The 14,580-nt window shown below is 37.3% G+C and overlaps 1 protein-coding gene across 2 annotated transcripts in view; it reads left to right on the top strand.

The window, feature by feature from the left end:
- The first annotated feature begins 12,070 nt into the window (after positions 1–12,070).
- Positions 12,071–14,580, top strand: part of LOC122526000 — an 80,745-nt gene continuing 78,235 nt past the window's right edge. For both annotated transcript variants that reach the window (XM_043649068.1, XM_043649067.1), the window contains exon 1: positions 12,071–12,772. The gene's annotated coding sequence lies outside the window, so the exon portion shown is untranslated. The remainder of the gene's footprint in view (positions 12,773–14,580) is intronic.

Raw genomic sequence — 14,580 nt, 5'->3', positions numbered from 1 at the left:
ATTTCGGAGAGTGACAGAGAATAGTATCGAAAAGTTTCAACGAGTAGAACTCGTTAGAAAAAGAAGATAGGGTGATGAAGAGTAGTCGAGACGCATAGGAGTTAGATGGTGGGTGAAATCCCGCGTGAAAGAGTGAGGGATGAAAGAGCGAGGGATGGCGGAGAGAACTGAAAGGACGACGATACCAAGGGGTGACGTGGTGTTGAACGAAGCATGTAAACAATGCCGAAACAAGACAGGATAGAAGGGGTAGGTAGTTGTCTCGAAAAAGGAGAACTATAGGCGTACAGGAAGAGGAAAGGGAACGTGGAGATGGGGAATGAAAAGGAAGGGAAGGAAAGGGAAGGGAAGGGAAAGAGGTTTGGTAGATAATAAAAAAAAAAGGGTGAATGGAGTTTCAGATCTGTTAGGGAGATAAATATCGTTGTAAATAATAAAACGTGACCGGTTAACAAGATTACGAGAGTTGATGCGAAAGTTAAGATTAAAATAAAACGTAAAAAATGAAAGAGAAAGGAAAAAGAGAGAAGAAAAATAAATCGTCCGGTAGTGAAGTACGATGGACCACATGATTTTCTAAATATGCAGGAAGAGAAACGTGAATCATATGAGAGAGAAAAATAGAGAAAGAGAGAGAGAACAATGTAGGGAGAAGGAACGGAGGTTGCTCGAATAACCAACGGAAGGATTGTATTATCCTCAAGGTAAAGGGGGAAAGAGATGTAGTACTCATCCGCAAATCATTTGCATAATTGATTAAAGACTCGTACTAGCCGAGTGTGTTCCTGGCCGTACTACTATGCGCCATATATAAGCCATTAAGGAACGTACTGTGGGGAGCTGAGATTAAGCTGGTATCACATCGTAACTTCTACCCCTCTGTATCCTTTACACCTCTCTTTCTCTCTCGCTCTCTCTCTCTCATATTGTCTCTTGGTTCGCCCGAACTAAATCTTCCTAGCAAAACAAGATTTGTCGCGGAACGAATTGGAATTGTCAACGACGTCAATGTTCCTCTAGTCAACGAGATCGTTTTTCTCCTTTCTTAGATACACATACGCACATCCCACGTTTATATTTTGCAATACTCTCAGTTTACTTTGACTTTTCTTGTCGGTACGATGAAAGTTATAGTACTCGTAAGAATGAAAAATAGAAAAATAATAAAACAAGAAATTTAGTATTTTTTGTTCTTATTTTTCAGACCGCAAATTGCATTTTTGCTTCTTTGATGTTCCTTGAAACCTGCGATATTTGACGAAAGATTCGGAAATACAAGAAAATAAAGAAATCGTAATTATAATGGAATTGAAGATTGAAAAATATTTGTAGAAAAAGTAATACTTTATTACTTCTTGCGTTATTCGAGAAAGTAAAGTTACATATCGCCGGTTTAATAACATCACAGGGTGAAATCCTTTGCGGAAGCTGTAATGTTAACATTAGTATTTAGTCGTTAGCAGGGAGAATGTGAAGGAGCTCTAAGTAGGAAGCATGTCCGCGGGCAACTCTCCTCCTCTCTTTCTCATTCTATCTCTCTCGCACTCTTACTCTGGATTGTACCTAAGAGAAGAGAAACGAGGATTTCCGTTTCGTATGAAGTTGGTTAAACTTACTGATTTTCCCATCTACCACCCTCGTACTCTTCAAACTACGCAGTCAACGCGAGAAACGTACAGCTCTCTTTCTCTTATTCTTCTTCTTCTCTCTTTCTCTTCCTTCCTCGTCTCTCTCTCTCTCTCTCTTTCTCTCTCTTTCTCTTTTGCTCATACTCTTCTACCCCCATCTTTTTCTCATCCCACGTTTCTTCCTTCCCGCAGGAATTTCGCGAACAATGCAATCGCCAAATTGTCAGATTTAATTGCCGATTTGATCCTAAAGCGAGGATTACGCTTTGTGCGAGACTTCCTATTCTCTCGTTCGTGTTTTACTCGACCGTATCTATCTTTATATAATCGCGCGGATATAATTTACGACATCGTTATCCTTTCGTTTCACAGTGGAAATCCTTTATGGAGAATTGCGTTTAATAACCGAGTTGGCGTTCCATCGATTTAAGCGCGATTAAATCCTTGACGAGTTCCCTAATCTTTCATCCTGCTATCTAAATTTTCAAAGAAACGTAATATCTTATTTTTATAAACATAGGTTTTAATTGAGAAGCTAAGAAATTATTGACAAATATTTTGCCGATTCGATAATTTAATATCAACCGCGTGAAAATATTATCGAATATTTATTTATTTCGTTTCATAAATCACGAACGTATTACACAGTTTTACGTTCGACATTTTAAGCCATTCAATTTTTTCCAACGCGTTCGGGAAGAGATCATTTCGCGCTAATCATTTTCTATACACCGCGATTTGATTCATCTTCGTTTTCGAGTTACGGATAGATATTTTTTTTTTGTACGTGGTCGTGCGAAACCGAGAGTGTATATTATAAAAAATTCTACGCTAGTGAAAAATTCATAACCGAAACCAGAGGGATCGTTTATAAATCGGTGTAAAAAAGGGAAATAAATTGGAAATAAATAATTATCGTTAAAAGTTAAATACTTCGTGGCTTTTACCACATATGTGGGCATTTAATTTATATCTAGTAAAAAAAGAAAAATGATTTCTACTTGTCAAATCGCTACAAAGGTAAATAAATGCTTTAACAAAAAAGAAAAAAAAAACAAAATGTTTATTTACCATGAATAAAATTAATGAATAAACATTTACTTAATTGTCGGTGAAATTAAAAATTCCATTACGTAAATACTATCGTAATTCGGATGCTGGATTACGACACGTGATATGCACTATGTTTTTTTTTATTTTCAAATCTCGAAAAGGAAAAGCAATCGATGCACGAATGCACGAGAACGTTTTTCTCGTCGAAATAACTCTGCAAACATTTTAGTAAAGTTTATCGATTTAGATCTGTAACATTGTGTATGTGTCAAGATAATTCGAAACTGAGCCTCGGAGGACCAGTTTTCCAGGATGTCGAGTTGTACATAGTATAAATTTCAGTTCGAGCGATTGGTGTTACTGTTGTTTCTGGTAGTTATAGTGCAATAGGGAAGAGGCTGTCAGGTTGCATACGAGCACATATCATTTGCGTGTCACGGAACGAGAACGGGAAGATCCCCAACTCTCGTACGATGTGTTTGTGGTTTCCTTTCGTATGCGGGTGTCCTCGCTGGTGGTTTCCCGTCTCCTTCCATTCGATTTCCTTCCTACCGAATTCCCTCGACGTTCTCGAAAAATCTTTGACTCTCAATTTGTTACGTGAACGAGCATGAAAAATTACTGGAAAAAGAAAGAGAGAGAGAAGGAGTGAATTTTATAGAAATATTTTTACTCGCAATAAGAATATTTTAAAAATTCATTATAATCTTCAAATGATTCTTAAACATTATATACATATACTCAGCCACACAAAGAAAATGTGAGAACAATATAAGAGGACTTGGCTGTAGAATTCAGCTTCTATTAAATGTTTTGCTAGTACAAGTCTTGAGTGAAAAGTTCATACTTTCAAAGATTCAATATACTTCATCCAACGTCTAGGACATAATGGGTCTTAAGACCTTGAGGATTAATCGGAAAGTTCATCGCTTCGAGAAGACAAGCGAACTAAGGTACCATCATTGAATTTTAACGCACGTTCCGTCCTATCTTCTATCTTCCTTTCTCTTTTACACACTTTCTCCGTCTTCAAATAAAAATTTGTTTTTACAAAATATAACAGGAACGGTATCGCGTAATAATAAAATTATAAAATCTCTCTTTCCGTTTATATATATTCGTTCAGATCGAATCGAAGAAACTATGGAAAATAATAAAAGAAAATTACAAAGTTAACGATAAGATTTAAGGAAAAAAAAAGAACAAACAAAAGTATCTCTTTATTTTATATAAAAATACTTATTTATATTTTTACGTGGAAGAATAAAAAAGAACATTATAGAGAGAAAAGGAAGACAAAAAAATATCGATCGAATTAATAGGACTCGAAAAGGTCGTAGGTAATTTTCAACTGTATATAAATTTGATGAATTTTAGGAGGTCGAGTCAATGCACGTTCTCACGCTCATGCACTCGTAGAATAATTTCAACGTCATTCACGTGATATGCATGTCGCGGACATGCACACAAACATCTCCCTATTTCCTCTCTCTCTCTCTCTCTCTCTCTCTCTCTCTCTTCCCATTTCTGAATATATACATATACATATATATATATATCTGAACTCGATGGAATGTAGCGGTCGAACGATGGATGACCCATCGATTTCATACATAATTTAAGAAGCACGAAACGTATCGTAAACGTTCCGTCCGACGCGAGATAAACGTTCCTGTGGTGAAACATCAGAGTGGTTTCAATGTGTCGGTTTCGAAAATTATCCTATGACTCGTCTTTTCCACCAATTCGCTGTTAGTTCTCTCTCTCTCTCTCTCTCTCCCTCTCGTTTTTGCTATTGCAAGAGAGATAGTACATCGATTTTCGACGATCTCATGAATATACACTTACGACTCGACCTTCCACATTTACTTCCTTCTTTTTCTCCTTTAGTTTTCCTTTTACCCTCTCCTCTTCTTACTCCTACCACTTTCTCCCTCTCTCTCTCTCTCTTTTTCTCTCTATGCGTTTGTATGTGTGTCTTTCTTTTTTCTGCATGTTACGTCGGTGTATCTGTTTCTATATGTGTGCGTGTACATCGACGATACGTGCTGGGAAATATGCATGCGCGCGACCGATACCGCGATGCATGCAAGATGCAGCGCGATAAAAAGTACATTTTCAGCCTCCCAAAGGACCAGCATCCCAGACAACGGGTCTGAGTGAACGAGCGAACTCTTCCGTTAGGCCGACGCAAATTATCCTCGTACGTGGCTCCTCTCATCCTCTCTCATCCTCTTATTTTCTATATAGAAAAATAGAAAATGTAATATACTTACCCCAAGCGTGTATTTACGAAATATGATCATTGTTATTAATTTTTAACGTTAAAACGCGCTTTCTTTTAACGTATCTCTCCTTAAACGCGCGTTTCAAATAATATATTATTTCAAATATTCGCGATAAACGATTGTTTCAATGTTTGTTTCAATTCGAACTTAGGAAGAAAAAAGCAGAAACGTTGACCCGATGATATTTTCTCCTTAAAAAAAAAAAAAAAGAACATTATTTTCAAACATTATTTTAAAAAGTACACTCTTCCCTACCCTCAAAAAAAAAAATAAATAAAGTATCTCCCTTTGATCACTATTAATGAGAAAAGTATCGGTGTTATTTGATCGAAGTAAAAGAAAAACGGAAGATGAAAAGAGAGAGAAAGAAAGAAAACAAGAAAAATTCACTCTCTCGCTCTATCGTCGAGAAAACGAAATAAAATCGAGTCGCCGGGGTGATTTTCTCAAACGAAAATTCGCCGTTTCGAGGGTTCTCTTAGAAATTAGCAAATAGAGTAGAAAAGAGATGAATGTAAACGATTGAAAGAGAAAGAGAGTGAGAGAGAGAGAGAAAAAAGATACATACTACCTACATATATACACGCATACACTCACAAAGACTCGAAAAGCCTTCGTTAACTTTGTCAATAACTATTTGCCCACTTGTTGGCAAGCTCTCTGAGAGATTGGCACATCTATAAATTAACTGCTCGACGCGTTGGGCCAATTAATCGACCTGCGGGGTCGCGATCGTGCGCAGATAAACGTACGCGTTATGTCGTAAATCAAGTGGCACTACGTCTAATAGCGTCGACGTTTCTACCACCTCCCCTCACCCCACCCACCTTCCCCCTTTATATTTCCCCCTTCACCCCTCTTCTTCCTCTTGCCACCCCTCGCTATCTCTCTCTCTCTCTCTCTCTGTCTGTCTCTGTCTCTGTCTCTCGCATTTGTACTTCACACCGAAGAAACGATTCATCGATACGATTACTACTGGATATCGAAACGAGAACGATAACTGCAACGATAAAGGCAACGGACGACTGCATTTATTGGCGATATCGTTTGGAAGTGGAGCATTTCTACTTGGAACTTGTCCGCCTTAGGCCATCCTCCTGTCTACTTATCGAAAAGGATCGATAAAACGTATCATCGCAAGCTCAAATCGTATCTTCCGATTCACGTTTGACGCAACGTTCGTTTTCGTTCCTCTTTTTTTTTCTTTGGGGGGGGGGTTTGTTTTCTTTTTCTTCTCTTTTTTGGTCTTCGTCGCGATAAAAATAAAACGAGAGGAATACCTTCTTTTTGTTCCCTTTATTTTTTCTTTTATCATTCTTCGCCCCTTCAACGAGAATATTTTTTGCACCTTTGCGAGTGGAAAATTTTTATATATACATATATGTATATATTTTTGCTTGTTTGTATATATGTATTTAAGTTTGTGAACATCGTTTCTTGTTTGTTTGTCTATCTTTCTTTCTTTCTTTCGTTTTATCTAGCTGCAATAACTTTAAAAAATCATCGTAATAAAAGTGACGAGCACGCGGTCGCGGCGACAGTTCGTTTCGTTGGAACTTTTATTTTCGTGTGGTAAAGAATATAAAAAACTCGTAGATCGAGTTGCGAAAGAAACGAAAGAAATATCTACTCTCTTTCTTTATCTCTCTCTCTCTCTCTCTTTCTTTCTCTCTAGGATTCTCCGTCTTGTATATCGCACGTTATATCGCGAAAATATGTTTTACATCGGCGAAGCATTGCGTTCTTACAAGCGACACCACGTTACCGTCGCATTCCTGCATCTTCTCTCTCTCCGTGTGTTTTCTTTCTTTATTTCTTACCACTGTTTTGTCTCCAAACAAATATAAGTAGAAAAAGATATTGCCCGGTATTTTATTCTTTTCTCGCAATTCTTACAAATTATACTTTCTATTCGTTTAGTCGTTCTAATTGCATTTACAAATTTTCCACCAAAACAAAAAATGTTTATAATCTCTTTTAAGAAATCCCATCGGGTAGGCATTCAAAAAACAAAAAAAAAAGAAAGATTAGCGAAAAAGATTTATCTTTACGTTATTAACGTATCCACAATTTATCTCGCAATATTGTGACATATATATATATATATATATTATCTTGTTATTTTTTAAATACTATATATAATATATAAAAAGAAAATATTACTCTCTTTTATTTATTTTATCAATTAATTTTTTTTCTTATACGTGAAATTCGTTGAAAACGACTATTATCTTCTCGAAGGAAAATCTCATCGGTAGGCATTCGGAATGTTCACTGAAAAGTCTTTCCATCGGTGTACCTTTCGAACATCCCTCGGGCCGTAAGAAGAACAGGTAGGATGTAGCTTGTAAAAGTCGAAGATAGTTGTCCGTCCGGTTCTGAAAAGTTACTTTACTTTAATTATTTTTCGTCCTTTTCGAGGGCACCAGGGTTGGGTTAGGTTAAAGGTGGTAAGGGGATAAAAGAGTGACGCTGACAGTCGAGAAAGCGAGAGAGAGAGAGAGAGAGACTTCCTCAGACTCGACTACGTTGGAAGATTACAGAGAGTCTCGATAAATATTAACTCTCGTAACTAGGAAAGATCCTCGTTTCGTGGCCTCCTTCCGAGAGCACGTTTCTCTCTCTCTCACTCCCTCTCTCTCTATTTTCTTTCTTTTTCTCTCTCTTTCTTTCTATCTATCTATCTTGTACGAGGTACCGACGAGCGAGCACGTCGCACGAAGTGGCGAAAGTGCACGGGTGCCAGCAGTCTCAACGAGAAGGAAGGAAGTAAAGGGTCGTGGTAATGCAGACAGGCAAGAAGCTTCAAGAGAAAGAGGATTTTCCTTGGTGTCTGACAACGAGTCAAGGTTGTACGACGAGCTAGGGAAGGATGTTCGATACCATCATCCCTCGAGGTGTAAAAGAATGTTTTATTTATTCCTGCGTTAAGTAGTACGAATCTGTGCTTAAGTCAGCCATAGTAGGAAGTTCGAAAATTCGCGTGAAAGAAAAGATAAATAAAATGAAGATAATATAAAGAAAGTAGGAAAATAAAAAAAAAAAAAATAAAAAGAGAGAAAGAAAAGAAAAGAAAAGAAAAGGGAAAGTTGTCTCGTACGAAGAATTTTCTATCGGAGATCATCATCCAAGATCTCTTACCTTCTTTTTTTTCTCTCCCTCTGAGTCAAGTTTACCCCTTCTCATAAAATCGGAAATACGATTGGTGGTATAACCTAGCCAAAGATAACGGCATTGTCTCGTTCCCCCGACAATAACGAGAACGCAAACGCGTTCCTTTTTCTTTATAGACTATAAAGGCGCCGGAGAAATCATTGTAAAACTCGGAAAATTTATCGAGTTTTGTCGTTCCCGTGAAATTTTCTAACATATTACTTCGATCCTCGAAGGAAGATCCTTCGAGCTCTATGTATTTATCTGATATTCAACGATACGCTTATCCTGAAAAAGTAACAACATATATATATATCTTGAAAATATTTAGATGATACACTCTCGAACGAAGAGAGTATTTCTTCCTTTATCACGCAGAGAGGGGGGAGGGGATCTCTCTCGTTCCTACAGATCAACGTTAAATCACGAACACAGTGGCGTTCTCTTATGCGTTCGTTATGTTAATCTTATTTTTATTTCCTTCTTTTTTTTCTTTTTTTTTCTTTTTTTTCCTTTTCTTTTTTAACGTTGACCGGTAAAATTTCACGCGAGACGTGAGAGATAAACCAGACGATGAATTATTCATTTACCGAGATAAGCACAATTTTAAGGAGGAACGATCTCACCGACCAGTTTTACCGTAACGCGTTTTTTTGTTTTTTCTTTTTCTGTTTTTCATTTTTTGACTGAGTCTCGTGAATAAAACAAAAAAACAAAAGAAATTATAAAAGCCCCGACCCCCTATAGTTGCAGAATTAGCTTGTCAGGAGATCGTCAATTTTTGTAGAAAATTTTCCTCGATTATCTCGGTAACGTTGTCGTTTCCCTCTCACCCCTAACACCCTCTCGTACCTATAAATCCAACGATGATATCGTTGCTCTTAAACGCGAAACAGCAGCTTCGTAAGCGAGAAAACGAATTCGCGAGGAAGAAACAAATGCCGCTTTAACTTTAATTTTATCTCGATTTCACGAGCTCCCAGTATATTCGCCGACCTTGCCGGATTTTCTCGTCGCGACGATGATAACGCGTCTTTTCTTAACGATTTCGTTTCTTTCTAATTAACGTTGGAGTAATCAAATGGTTTAACGTTGTCAGCGTTTCCGATTCAATTGCGTTACAATTTTTACCTAATTGATAATCGTCAAATAAAAATATTATAAATCGTCAATAATCGCGTAAGTAAAATTCGAAAATAATTCGTAGACGATGTTTGAAAAAAAAAAAAGAAATGTTTAAGGGATCAAGAGAAAAGAGAATTCATTTTTACGTGAACGGAAAGTGGTCTATTAATTTAGTTTTTTATCAGGGTGAAAAAATATTTTATTCCTTGGTAGTCCCAGCACGTGGCAGTTCGAGCGGAACGCAAGCTGCACAAATAATAATGAGAACGAAAGGGCCGAAACGTCGTCGTCGTCGTCGTCGGTCCGGGAAAACAACAATGCACCTTAATCGTTAGCAAAATTTCATTTTGTCTTGCATTTACCTACCCTATGCCTGGTGGAAGCGCATAAACCTTAACGATTATGGTTATCGTCGGCGTAACAAACGAAATGGCTCGTTACATCACCTTCAGCATGTGAGAAACTGCCGTAAAGTTACGAGAAAGAGGAAGAGGGAGAAAAAAAGAAGCAAAAAAAAGAAAAAAGGAACTAAAGACTGCGAAATTATTTTCATAAATATAACCTATCCCTACTTATTTGTTCTATTACAACACGTGAAAAGGGAATATTTAATGAAAGAGAAAGAAAAGAAAATATTCTTTGGAGAAATTGCATTTTCAACGCGGCCTGTAATTTTTCTTCGGATAAAACGATAGACGTGTAAAATTAATATGTATTTATATTACCAACTGTACCATGACGCTATACCATTGCGTTCCAGCCAACTTTCTCCCTCATTTTACATTCATAAGACTATTTCTCTCTCTTTCCCTCTGACTTGGGTATTCTCTTCTTATTCTCTTCGGCACATAGTCTCTTACCCTTTCTCAACGTCTTTTAGTATAACGCTCAAGGCGTACAATTATCGTTACAAAGGAACAACCTTATAACCATCATTGCGTATCATGACAACGTACAATACAAATCGCTTTACCATAACGATTTCGTATACAAGTTCGAAAAGTTTCTATGCATCTATATACGTGAAAGTAACAAATTCAATCACGCGTTAACACAAGTTAGTCGAATAAATCTATACTACGTATTTATTTGTTAATAAAATTTGGCAAATTATGCAGATCGTAGGGTAATCGTATCAATAGTCGTGGACATTTATCTATCAAACGTTCGAACAATTAGTCGTAGGGAAAAGGGTCGTAGACAGCACACACACTCTCACTCGCTCGCTCACGCAGATACACCAGTCGGATTCGTTGCTAGCTGCAACCAAATTTACGCGACTTCGGGTCACGTACAAGTTGGCAAAGCACGCGCGGAGAAGCAACAATGGAATTATCCGTTGCGGAGCGTATTTCACGGCGGTAGTACCTTTCCTAACTTCGAAGCGTACCAGCGCGTCTTTGCCAGTCCGATTTACAGAAGCTTTCGTGGATACGATCGTACATCTATCTGTCTCTTTCGTTCTACCTTTCTCTCTCTCTCTCTCTTTCTTTGTACTTGAAAAAACTCTAATTCGACTAATGAACGAAATTTCCAAGCTGCTATAATTTCGAGAATGAAAAAAGAAAGAAAGAAAGAAATTATTTCGACTCGATAGTTTTCACATCGAGCCATAATTTCCTAACTTTTCGAAATAACGAAATAACAAATGAAAAAGAAATTAAAAAACAAAAAAAAAGAGAGAGAGAGAAAAAAAAAGAAATGAAAAAAAGAATGAAATTGGAATATACGAAAAAGTTAAAGTTTATCTAAACTCTTTGTGTAACAGTAGTGGAAAGTGGATACACAGCCGATAGAATTGTATCACCTACACCTCTATATAGTACGTTTATTTTCTGCGGACGTAGCGACAAAACACGAACTGACGTTCGCCAAAACATTTCTCTCACTTTGAAGATAAAAAATATTGTATATTATATTATATATCCGCGAGAGAGTGTTGTCCAATCCTACCTGCATTATTTACATATATATATAATATATTATATTATTATATTTATACGTACATTCTCTATGAGATATCGCGTTCAACGATATCTACCTGATGTATAAAAGTTCTACAAAGTAAGTAGTAGACTATTAAGAAGAAGGAGGGATAACGACCGGATAAAATATTTTCGATGCATTTTAATGCGAGAACTTAGGCGTATTATCGTTCGTAAAATTACCTGGGAAGAGGACAGTTAACGATAATAGTAAGGGGAAAAAGTAAAAAAGGGAGAAGAACGCAAAATAAAATCGTCGTGGGTGAGATCAGTAACAATAAGGGATGAGCGTTGAAATGGAACTTGGCGAGGCGGTAATAAGGTCGCAAGCTTTATACGGAATCAGTAGTCGAGAAGGAGAGTTTAGGGGTTTGAGTTGAGGGTTGAGGATTAGAGGGTGAGAGAGAAAGGGAAGAGTCGGGAGGGTTGGAAGAAGAAGAAGAAGAAGAAGAAGGCTTTGCGCTCGATCGACGAAGGGGGGGTAAAGAGAAGAGAAGCAGTCGCGTGCACTCGCACCTGATTCGAGTTGCGAGTCGAAAGAAAATGCGCTTGCGCCCAGGTAAGCCAGCGGGCGCATGGACGCGAGAAACGGCGCGTCCTCGAGCTTTCGTAGTCGGCATCGGCCATCCGCGACGCGAGCTTTCGCTCCAATGACGAATTTGTAAAGCTCGATTAATAAAAATCGCGATCGTGCGTATATGTAACTCTTTCCTTTTTTTCTTTTCTTCAAAACATTTGTCGCACTTTTTCAAGTTATTCTCTTTCTTTTGTTCTTTTTGAAGTTTAAACGTAACAAAATTGAAAATTCGTTTATTCGTGTAAAGTATAGGAAAATAATTTTATCAGTGAATAATAGTAATAATAATTGTAAAAGAAAAAAATAATTGCTCGGTATATATTATGTAAAAAACAATACACCGAGCATTCTTTCGGTCAAATGATTTTACGCTTATATTTATTTTCTATATTCTTAAATACATTTATTAATGTATTGTACGAATGTGGTACGGTACATACGTATATTCGTGAAGTGAAATCTAATTTTCGGAGCAACACCTTGAGGGAATACAGTGAAATTTTCATCGGAGATAGAAGAAGTCGATGGGTCTAGGATCATATCATTTAAGGATTAATCGTTCATTTTGGAGAACGATTTTGGAAAATGTGATTTTTATCGTCGATCGTATTGACGAAGTGAAGATTCGCTTCGAGGAAATCGAAGCGTTTTGAAACAGTGAGAGGGTACCAAGGATAATAGAAAAATAGAGAAAGAGAGAGAGAGAGAGGGAGAGAAAGAGAGAGAAAAGGAGAGGACCTGTATCGATAGTCCGTGAGTGAACGGTTTTCTACGAGTGGGGGATTGGTACGAATTTCGCGCTCGTGAAGATTTTCGGTGAATTTGCTGAGTGCCACATACGACACACGTAACGGGATTGGTACGCTCGTTCGTTCGGGATGTGCTCGTCGAGCCGGAAGAATTTCAATGCTCTGCTTGGAATCGCGGGAAATCGATCTTAACTTCGATCGAAGATCGTCGAAGGTACGATTGAAAATCGATCGTGTATCAATCTCGATCGTGGAATCAATGAAATCTCATTTGAACATATTTTTTTTAATTATCTTATTTATTCGATAATTTATAATTAACAACGATGGATAGATAGATAGATAGAAAGATAGAAATCTAATTTTTTTGTTACCAGATTCGAATCGTTAGGGTGACGTTACGCGAAGGAAAATAATATAAACGTTATAAGGTAATTAACCGAGATGTATTAAATATTCTATACGGTCGTTTAAATAAAAACAGAGAGAGAGGGGGGAAACAGAGGCAAAGCGTAAACACAAATCTTTCGTAACCAAAGGTAAATTTCTGGCGTTAGAAACGTATTCTAAATTCATTAGTCTATTCGGACGCATCGACGGATTTACATCCCTTTCGGGAACGCGGAAAAGCTCTACTCGACGGAATGAAGGATCGCGTTGCTGATAAACGTTGCGGCACTAAGCTTTGCCCTTCCGTTCTACATAGGCCGTAGAAAGGGATTGAGAATAAAGCCAGGTAGTCGTGTACCTGTGTTGCGATAGAATCATTGATTGGATGATGAAAAACTAAACGTGGGACTAAAGGATAAAAGTAACCATTCTGTGTGTGCGCACGCGTGTGTGTGTGCGTGTGTGTATCTGTGTCTATCGATAAACCGCATTTGATCCTACGAACTAATTACGAAAGTCGATTAAAAGTAAAATCAGATATTCCTTCTTTAATTGCGATCGATGAAATGCAATAGAATCAAATTGAAGTACATAGATAATCGTTCGTGATCGAAAAAAGGGGGACTAGTCAATGATCGACTCATTCTATAGGAAAAGTTAATGTCATTGAGAAACTCAAAGTTTGATCACTATCGTGATAAATTCATTCCGAGAACTCGTAGACAGATAGACAAACTTATAGAGAATATGGAAAATACTTGTGAAATTACAGATTCTAATTTATTCAATTCTGAAAATGTTAGGATTTGCGGGAAAGTAATGTTATCGAGCGATAAACAAACACTCCTATCTCTAATACTCTTCGAGATTAAGCTTAAACTCGAGATTTTCGTCATAGCGAACCAGGGTACCGATCGTAAAATATTCATGACGATCGTTCGGTTTCGGTTTCGATTAGAAATTACCTTTCGCGTGCGTCATAATATCAAAATAACGTAATGTCATCAATTTTATAAGACATTGCATTTCCCGAAGTAGGAACTTCTTTCTTTCTTTCATTCTTTTCGATCTGATTTTTATATTCGGTTAGGGAAACTTTGAAGAAAAAAGAAATCGTAGATCATTTACGTGCTGCTCGTTTATCTAACCATGTAAGTACGTGAGTTTCGTAAATAAATACGAGCACGATATCTCTTCTGGGAAACGGGAACAAGAAAATAGAATACTTTTTTTTTATTAAGGTTTCTTTGAGGGATTTAAGAATAATGTTAGACACACGTCAACGATCGATCTTTCGTTTTTATCGTTCGTCGAAAAGGAATACAAAAAAGGGAACGAAACAAAAAAATAAGAAGAAGAAGAAGAAGAAGAAAGAGCTACGTCACATTTAGAGAAATTGGAGAGCGTCTTGGGACGTGTCTTGGCAAGATACGAACAGGGAAAACGAATTTTTCGAACGTTCGATCGATCGATTGTATATACATACACACACACACACACACATACATGGGTGCGTTAGGTCGATCTGAAAAAAAGTAAATAAGTCAGGAAATAAATAAATGAACGAGTGTACAGTCAACCCTCTTTCTTTGAACGAAACCGAAAAGAGAATTGGTTCCGGTCGTAGCGATT

This window comes from Polistes fuscatus, unplaced genomic scaffold (assembly GCF_010416935.1).
Source record: "Polistes fuscatus isolate 324 unplaced genomic scaffold, CU_Pfus_HIC Scaffold10, whole genome shotgun sequence".
NCBI lineage: Eukaryota > Metazoa > Arthropoda > Insecta > Hymenoptera > Vespidae > Polistes > Polistes fuscatus.
This window is presented reverse-complemented; position numbering and strand designations above follow the sequence as displayed.